The sequence below is a fragment of the Pteropus medius genome, unplaced genomic scaffold (genome assembly GCF_902729225.1).
Source record: "Pteropus medius unplaced genomic scaffold, Ma_sr-lr_union100, whole genome shotgun sequence".
NCBI classification, from domain to species: Eukaryota; Metazoa; Chordata; class Mammalia; order Chiroptera; family Pteropodidae; genus Pteropus; species Pteropus medius.
Window position 1 is genome coordinate 51133380 of NW_024344378.1, and position 9654 is coordinate 51143033.

Here is a 9654-nt window from a genome sequence, read left to right on the forward strand (position 1 = left end):
CTCTATCTTCTTCCCTATCTTGAGCTCCATACCATAGGTGGGCTAAAAATCTGGTTCTCCAAACATGGCATGCTGGTCTGTGCCTCTGCATGGTTACTCATGCAGGAACCTCTGCCTGGAACACCTTTCTACCCTTTCTTGCCTGGCCAACTCTTATGTGCCCTTCACAACCTAGCTCATATACAAGTTTTCCAGAAATCCCTTCTAGCACCTCTAAATTCGGGTATATATCCCTTGCTTGCGCGTCACCCAGGAGGAGATCAAGAAGGAGCCCGAGAAGTTCATCCATTGGGAGAAGATATGCCCGCTGCTGCTGTGCGTGTTCACCACCAACAACGGCCGCCAGCGCTGCATGGACGAGTTCTCCTGCGGCAACGTGCCGTCCAGCGAGCTGTAGATCTACACCTGGATGGATGCAACCTTAAAAGAGCTGATGAGTTTAGTGACAGAAGTCTACCCAGAAGCTAGAAAGAAGGGCACGCACTTCAATTTTGCAATTGTCTTTACGGATATTAAAAGACCTGGCTATCGAGTAAAGGAGATTGGCAGCACCATGCCTGGGAGGAAGGGGAGCAATGACGCCATGACCCTGCAGTCGCAGAAGTTCCAGATCGGAGACTACTTCGACATAGCCATCACCCCTCCAAATCGGGCACCGCCTCCTTCTGGGTGCATGAGGCCATATTAAATTTTATTGACTGTTTCTCAGAAAAAAAAAAAAAGTGATGCTCCTTAGCTCAGCACTCACCATATCCATATTTTCACTATAAGCATCTTCACCATAGACATCTTGGCTGCAAGCATTTTTGCTGCATTTTTGCTGCATAACTAATTGTCTGTAAGGCAATTTTGCCATAAAACAGATAAAATCATGAAAAATAAAAGAGGGACATTAAAAAGGACATAACAAAATTAGAAACACTTTATTGTGAAATGCAAAATATTTGAGTACATTTTAAATGTGTGTAGATCCATGGCAATACTGCACAAATAACTGGTTTTATTTTAACTGGTTTTATTGTATTTAAGCACTTGTCTTCACTCTATGGGAAATGTGGGTTCAACTCTGTGCCTCCAATGAGGGCCCTCAGTCTCTCTGTCTTCTCCCAATGTAGTGTGTTTCAAAATGAGAAACCAACTCTTGGAGCAAATCATTGTCTTTGGAAGAAATGTTAACTATTTTAAGACCACCATGTCTACTTGTCGCTATATAGACCATTATAAGGAATAGCTAAGATTTATATGTAATGTAAAAATGAGAACAACCGCAAGAACTTCATCGGTGGAGAAATAAAACCCAACTGACGAAAAAAACCCAACCAATAAACTGTCAACAAGTCATATTTTTTTATGGCAAAATTGCCTTGTAGCCAATTAATTATGCAGTGAAAAAAAGTGTGGCAAAGATGCTACAGCAAAAGTACCTAGAACCCACCACAGTGCATTGGTAATATCTATTGATGGGATTCACTCCCCAAATGCAGGGACTGTATCTTCATCTTTGCATGTAGCACCCAGCATCCATTACTGGCCTGAATTACATTACAGTCTCAAGGGAGGAAGTGTGACTTGACGGCTGTGCAGGAGGCAAATCTGAATTAACATCTATTGCTCAGTACCTGTGTGATCCTGAGCACACTTTTTAACTCCTCCAAGACTTACGTGGAAAACAGGATAACAATGCCCACCTTACAAGGCTATGTGAGGAGTAAGTAAAATACCATTTATAAATAAACTCCCTTGGCAGAAAACCGGACATATGTTCTATAACTGCTTTTTGAATGCTAATCTTTAACTGTGCTTTTGAAACTGCTATAGCCTTGAGCTCTTCCTTCCTTTGCTGAGTGGACATGTTCCCTCCACCCTGCTCCCCACCCCCACAAACACACATGTTTTGTTGCTCACACAAACCTTTCCATCCACTCCTAGTTTTTGACACCAACCTCCAGAGAGGTACAAAGTGCAGAGAGAAGCCAGTGGCCCAAAGAGGTTAGCAGTTTACCCCAGGACACAAAGGAAGTTATTGATAGAGCTAAGACCAGTACCCAGTCTTTGGACATCCAGGCCATTGCTACTTCCCAGCATCTCTAGAGTTCGGTCAGAAATAATCTTCTGTAAGGAACTGGTGATCCCCTTAGGAAACTCCACACTCCTCCTCAGCCTGCACCCAGTGGAGGATAGAGTTGGCAGAAGTCAGATGCTTCCTGTCAGAGCTCCTTACCATGACTGGAAATTGCCTAATCTTGAGACCCTAGTTGAAGAATCTGGATAACCCCACCTTTACAGAGATATGCCTTCAGTGGACAAAACTCTTTCTGTTCTTGTGTTCTGCCCACATACATGGTGACTAGCCCACACACTTCCAACTGCACTGTGCTTCTGGCTCTGCCAAGCAAACATCTAGGTGATCTTGAGGTCCTTGCTGAAGAGTGAGTTCTTTTCAAGCCTCAACTTTTTCATCTATAAAGGTGTTTCCATTATGAGGAAGAACTGGGATTGCCTCTGATGGTTCAAAAAAAACTGTAAAATCGCTATGATTAAGATCATTACCACTAATCATCTTACAAATAAAAATAATTCGGAGAATGTTGAAGTCTCTTTGGAAATCAAAACCTCAAGAAATTCGATTTCTCTGTTGGAAATAACATCACAGCCCATGTCATTTTTTTTTTAATTTTTAAATTGTGACTATATATAGATAACATATAATTTACCATTTTAACCATTTTTAAGTGTACAGTTGTTACATTAAGTACATTCACATTGTTGGGCAACCATGATGACCATCCATTTCCAGAACTTTTTATCTTCTAAAATTGAAATTCTGTACCCATTTAATACTAACTCTCCAATCCCTTCTCCCCCTAGCCCCTGATAACCATTATTCTACTTTCTGTCTTTATGCAGTTGACTGCTCCAGGTATCTCGTATAAGTAGATGCATACAATATTTGACTTTTTTTTACTTGCTTATTTCACCTAGCATAATGTCTTCAAGGTTCATCCATGTTGTAACATGTCAGAATTTCCTTCCTTTTTAAGACCAAGTAATATTCCAGTGTATGTATACACCACATTTTGTTTATCTGTTCATCCATCAATGGTCACTTGAATTGCTTTTATCTTTTAGTTATTTTTAATAATGCTACTGTGAACATGTGTGTACAAATAGTTGTTTGAATCCCAACTTTTCCTTATTTTGGGTATGTACTCAGAAGATTAATTGCTGAGTCATATCTTGCTTAATTTTTTCGATTAACCACCATTCTATTTTTCACAATGACACACAATTTTACATTGCCAAGAGCAGTCCACAAAGGGTCCAGTCTCTTTATACCCTCACCAACACTTATTATTTTCTGTTTTATTTTATTTTATTTTATTTTTTTATTATAGCCATCCCAATGGATGTTAAGTGGTATTTCATTGTGGTTTTGATTAGCATTTCTCTAATGATGTGAAGCATCTTTGTATGTGCTTACTGTCCATTGATATATATTCTTTGGAGAAATATCTATTCAAATCCTTTGTTCATTTTTAATGGGTTTGTTGTTATTGAGCTGTTACATATGTCCTATTTTAACATCAAACGAACTGCTCAACCATCTTTCCATTGACAACAGAAATGTGTGAATGTGTATATCGATGGATAGAACGCAAGTATTTATTAAGCACTTCTTTTGTTTAAACCTTACCATAACTGTGTGAAATAAGTGATATGACCCTTACATACGAGGAAACTGAGGTTCAGAGAGATTAAGTGACTTGCCTAAGATCACGCAGCTGGTACAGAATAGATAAAGTGGGTTGGACTTGGGACTTATCTCAGCACTCACCATAGTCTAGCTTTAACACAATGCAGCTCCATCCCCACATTTCCTCCCCACAGAAGCCAGGCTCCTAAGACAGAGCAGGACTGCCACAATGAAGACTAACCCATTATTATCTGCACTGAAGAGACACCCCAGGTGAATGATGTAACCAGAAGGTTCAGGGCAAGGCCCACCATTAATCTCATGGTTACAAACAATATAGAAAGATTATGCTGGCATCCAGCCCAGTTAAGTGGACATTTGGATTTTTTCCAAAACAAATGTAGATACTGTAAATACAGCTCAGCTGGTTTGCAGGAAATCAGCATTCAGATGAAGCCGCATCTAGAGAGATTTTCCAAAAGTCCTACTGCAAAGAGCCTGGGTTGCGACCCATTTGGAGTATGTGTCCTGCTTGTAAAAGGTTTTTCACTCATTCAGGACTTATTTGCTAAAGGCCTTCTGGGTACCAAGCTGTAAGCTGGATTTAGGTTCATGTGAAATGCTAGGGGTGAAGAGAACAGTGAGTTATGATTCTGGCAACCATTCACCCCCTATTCTCCAGAATAGTGTATCTTCAAACAGGAAATTGATGCTCTGAGAAATGGAATACTTGCTTGCGTTCACACACTAAGTAAGTGGGTGATAAGGCTGGGAAGATATCCCAAGTTTCCATTAAGTCACTTGATTTTCCTAAATAACAATGTTTTGGGTGTTTATGTTGCTGCATTTTCTAGATTGCTTCCCATTCTCAGAAGAGGTAAAACTATCCTTTGCCAGAACTTATGCTCTAAGTTTGGTTTCAAAATAACAAAGTAAATGTAGATAGGTCTCCATTTCTTTCTTCTGGGCACCTGTAGGTTGAGATTAAAACTTATTTCCAGGAAAAGTTAGAGAACAGCATGAGAAGGAAATAAAAGTGAGTGCTCAAAGCATTATTTGATTAAGTGCCTCATGAGTGAGACAGATAGTGAATCCCTTTAATCTACTCCTACCCAGGGTATATGAGAAAGAACTGTCCTCCCTCATTAGCGCAAAACACTGATGGGCTGAGAATTCACTCTAGGCCCTTCACTGGGGCTGGATCAAGTGGTCCCTATGTGGTTCTCAGAGTTTCACCTTCTCCTTGGGGTGGGTCAGGTACGATATGTGTTGCCACACCCAGCTGGCCCTAGGGATACTCCTCTCTCAGTAAAGCTCTGGCCTGGGATAGATCCTACATCTATATGTTGGTTTCCCTTAGCAGTGTGGAGATGGTATCCATTTGCCCAAATCTCAAGCTAGAACAACAGGGGGATAAACATAGAAGGAACAAGAACCATAACTCAGCCCAGAGACTCTGTCTGCCATTGCTGGACACCCTCAAGGCTCTGGCCAAATCTCACGCCAGAAAGGCTGGCTCCTGGCTGTTCAAAGAGCTCCTTTGACTGGGCTTTGGGCTTCCTCTTGGTGGGGTGCCATTTTGCCACTCCATGAAGATAAGTTACTTGTTCCTTTAGCACAGAAACCAAATCATAATCAAGTCTATATCCAATATAAATGCATGGAAAATTTTTCTGGAAAAGAGGAAGGAGAAAAAAATAAATATAAATTTTTCTTTTAACAATATCCACGAGATTCATCTGGTTTAACTGCATTTGTTGGTAGTGGCAATGTTTTTGTCAATAGAGTCTGGCAGATAGATAAAATAGGTGGTCACTTAATGTTTGCTAAATGAATAAATGAATGTTGGGAGACTTGTGATTTGCTTACTGAAAGGAAGATGTCCTTGTGGAACCATATTGGTCACTACTGCTAAGATTGAGGGGAATATGCAGACAATGCCTTTGGTTTTAAGTCACAGAGAAATGCACAAGCCCATGATGAAAATTTCACATTAGGAGGCCAGTTTGAGCTAAATGTAGTGAAGTTATTTTCAATGCCAAATCTGTTTAGTGTGAGTTCTAGGTCCCAGCCTGCCTGAGATCATCACTCCCAGTCAAGCTCTTAAATTGCCAATGAAAGTGTTCTTGTCTGAACACACTCCGATTCACCTCTTAACTTTCAAACCAGAAACATGAAGGGTCTCAAATGATATAGAGGGGGTGAAGCAAGGATAATCAAAAAGAGGGGGAAAAGGGTGCTTATCTAGGTGCTGATGGAAACGGATTAATTAATCCAGATTCAAGAAAGAATTTTTAAAAACTTGCTGGATTCAAAATTGTTCTCTTCCGATTAAAATATTGTGATGATCCCTTTCCTCTAAGTGGTGGATCCACCATCTCCTGCACAATTTCCCTTCCAGGAAATCAAGGCCTCCTCCACCTACCCGCCACCTCCTAGGTCCTGATTCAGAAAATGAAGCTTGAATAAGGTGCCTGAAAAGAGGAGCCTAGTAGCTCTGTGGGTTGAGACCCAACATCCCGCCACATTAACCCCGCGAACTCTCGCCAGGAAACGAGGCTAGAGCCATTAATGCCTAATGAGGTTGCATTGTCTTCCAATAACAAACCACCTCACCCGTTGGTTTTATAGAGGACCAGCTGTTGTTAATTGGGGAAGATGAGCATGAAATGGCAGCTTTCACACCTGACCAAGAGAGAGCTGCGGGATCGTGGGGCAAGATGGGAACTGCCTGCAGCAGGTAAGGGGCTTCTCAGCTCTGTCTTGGTGACAGAGAGACACAGAGACAGCATGGGTTCCCATTCCTCTCACATCCTTAGCAGGCAGAAAAAATATAAAAGAGTGTCAGGTTCATTTATCATTTCACCCCTCCTCCTACAGCCTAACACCATCCACTTGCCATGTGTCATCTCCATTTGCTTGCATGTGTGTCTCTCTAGCAAGGTGAAGGGCAACTCAAAGCCAGGGGCCCTATGTCACACAACCAGAGCCCAACCCAGCACCTGGCATATTCCAGGCTCTGCAGAGGAGGCACAGCCACCTCTCTACCACTGATCCTGGCCTCTGCTCCTCAGTCCAAGGTGACCAGACCAGGGATCAGTGACTCAAGGGCCTGGATCTCACATATGAGCCAGATCGATTGCATTTTCTCTTTTGGCATTTCATCAGAGATACAGAAAGAGATTGCTACTTAGCAGTGGGAATGAAAGCAAAGGGTGTAGAGGGAAGTTCTGTGATGTAGAGGGTTAGGATAGCCATTTGTTGCAGGAGCAAGCCCACCAGAGCTGGGAGCTAATCCATACGGACCAGAGACTGCAGAAAGAGCTGGGAAATCTTGTCTGCCATGTGCATTTTAACCTTTTAGTCTCATTGTTCCTCTGGAGACACCTGGAAGCACATTATATTATCTCCATTCACAGATGGGGAAACTGAGGTTCCGTGATGTTAAGATCTTCATTGGATGGCAGAGCAGGGACTTGAACCAAATCTGTGACTCCTCTCCAATGCTCTTTTGGTGGCACTACACTGTTACTGATGGCATTTGAGGACCACTGCAGGTCCTTCTGCTGGCCAGCAGAGGTAAAAAGCTCCGCTTCAGGGAACTCAGTCAGGCTGCCTTGTCTCCTGCAGACTGAGAAAAGCACAGCCCTCGCTCTCTGCCTGTATTTGCCTTTATTTTCAGTGTCACTGTGAAAGACGGGAATGCGGAGCATTAAAACATGTACTGTAAATAAACCAAATTAAAGTAAAATTGACTCATTTAGCAACCAGCCTCCGATCTTGCATTAGAGGCAATTGAAGAGATTTCACAGATTTTAGTAACCAGATAAGATTATTATATAAACAGACTTCTGCATTGAATGATGAGCCATATCTTGAGGAGAATATTTGAAATCAATGGCAATACAGGCTGAGAATTAAGTAATGTGGTTAAGCACCTTTGAATGATGCCATTTTTAAGAGCTGATTAGAAATAAATATGCCAATTTCAGCAGAGCTGATAGCTGGAATAAAGTGATGATTAATCATTTTGGGTCTGAGAGCCACGGAGGCCATCTTGGCATTGCCAGAGTTCTGGCCAAACTCTGGTTTGCTAGAGAGAGGTTGAGAAAGTTCTGGGGCCTGATGGCAGCCTGGAGAAGGAACAAGAAAGAAGATAGAGTCCTCATGCAGAACCACAGCTCTGCCTACCAAGGGGCTGACCATGGCTGTGTGGTGAGGAGGTGCCTGAGAGCCAGTGGAAGATTAGCTATAAGCTGCTTAAGCTGCTCACACAGGAGGGAGCCTGCAGTACAGGGAGGAAATTATGGTTGGGGACACCGACGACCCTGAGATTGCATTTGGAATGCCCAATTACCATTCAACTGGGAAATGACTGGTCTTTTGGCTGCCCTGTAATCATCTCTCACCTGGACAATTGCACCAGTTTCCCAAAGGGTCCCCACGTGAGCTGACAGATGCATTCCATACACGGTCACCATAGTGATCTTTCCGAAGCGTTGTTTGGATCCTGTCACTCACCTCAGAAAACCTGCTGCTGCCTCCCTTTCTCCTTAGGGCCAAGTCCAGGTACCTTAGCTTAAAGTTCAAGGCCCTCAGTGACCTGTCTCTGTTGCCTCACTTCTCTCCATTCCTCATTCTTGCTTTTCAATAGATACAGAAGAAGATTTTAGTGGGGCTAGACATTTCCTGTTCTTTCTGGTGTTGTCTCTACTCCTACTGGACACTCCCACCTCCTCTGTCTGCTAAAACCCCATCTTTTCCCCACCTAATTCGAAGCCCACCTAGATTATTCCTTCCTCTAACCCAAGCAGGACTAGCCACTCTCTCTGTTACCAGCATAACTGAACAAGCCTTTTCCTGTTTCACATCAGTATCATTCATGATCTCTTTTGTATTCCAAAACTACATACTGGAAACTCTGCAGTGCCACTCACTGTGGTTGGCCCTGAAGACACAGGGAGGTCGCTGCCCTCAGAAACTCAGAGTTTCACACCAAACATTTATTACTCTATGAAACTATCTCTGCTCTGAGAGGCAAAACACACATTTAATTAACCTGAAACAAGGCAGGTGATCGATAAGTGGTTGAATGAATGAATGAGAGATCAAACAAATGAATGGGGGACAAAAGTGAACCAGTGGAAGGAGGTTGCACTGAAGCCAAATTTTTCTTGGTAGAAGAAATGGGGTTCTGACAGCTACCTAGCACTGCACAAGCTGCCGTCTATAAGACTGAGCTCTCAGGAACGTGAGGTATCCATGCAGAGGTAGACCATCTGTCAATGAGGGTTCAGAAAGACTCCAATTTATCTATGAGATTGAAGTTGCAGTGCCACAGATCCCAGGCCCAGCCCCACTACTGACTCACTCAGTGCCCTCAGGTAGAGCACATCCTCTTTTTGAGCCTCAGTTTCCCCATCTGTAAAATGAAGACTTTGAACTATGAGTTGTTGATCATGGAGCCCTCTGCTAATATGAAGAAAATGAGTGTTTCTTTTGACTGTTGGTGACTTCCAACCAACCCTTCTATGGTGGACTATGAATAGTAGACCATGAGGGTGTGACTTGATCCATGCTAGGTGCAGAGAAAAATATAACAAACATGAGATGATGAAGAAAAATTAAGTGCATGATTTTGTAACAGAAGTCTGATAAATGTGAGAGAAGCTCTGATGAGCTAATGCAGGCTGGGAGGGCTTCCTGGAGGAGATACAACATTGACCTGAGGATGAGTTGGACTTAAATATTTGGGGAAAAAATGAGTGAATTTAGACCAATGTGAAGAGCAGCTCTGAATCAACAAGGCAATGCCTTAAAGGCCCTCTATGGATGCATCAACATGCCATGCCCTCATCCCTAACCTGGGACATATCTAGAAGGAGGTCTTGTTTAGCTTCTTGCTCAAAATAGACAAATATGGTTCTTCTTTGCTGTTTTTATCCTTGTTTTCTGCCTTC

At 42.5% G+C, this 9654-nt stretch overlaps 1 pseudogene; it reads left to right on the top strand.

Moving 5' to 3' along the window:
- Positions 1-238: 238 nt before the first annotated feature.
- On the top strand, positions 239-688 carry LOC120608961 (histone deacetylase complex subunit SAP18-like; annotated as a pseudogene).
- The last annotated feature ends 8966 nt before the right edge of the window (positions 689-9654 follow it).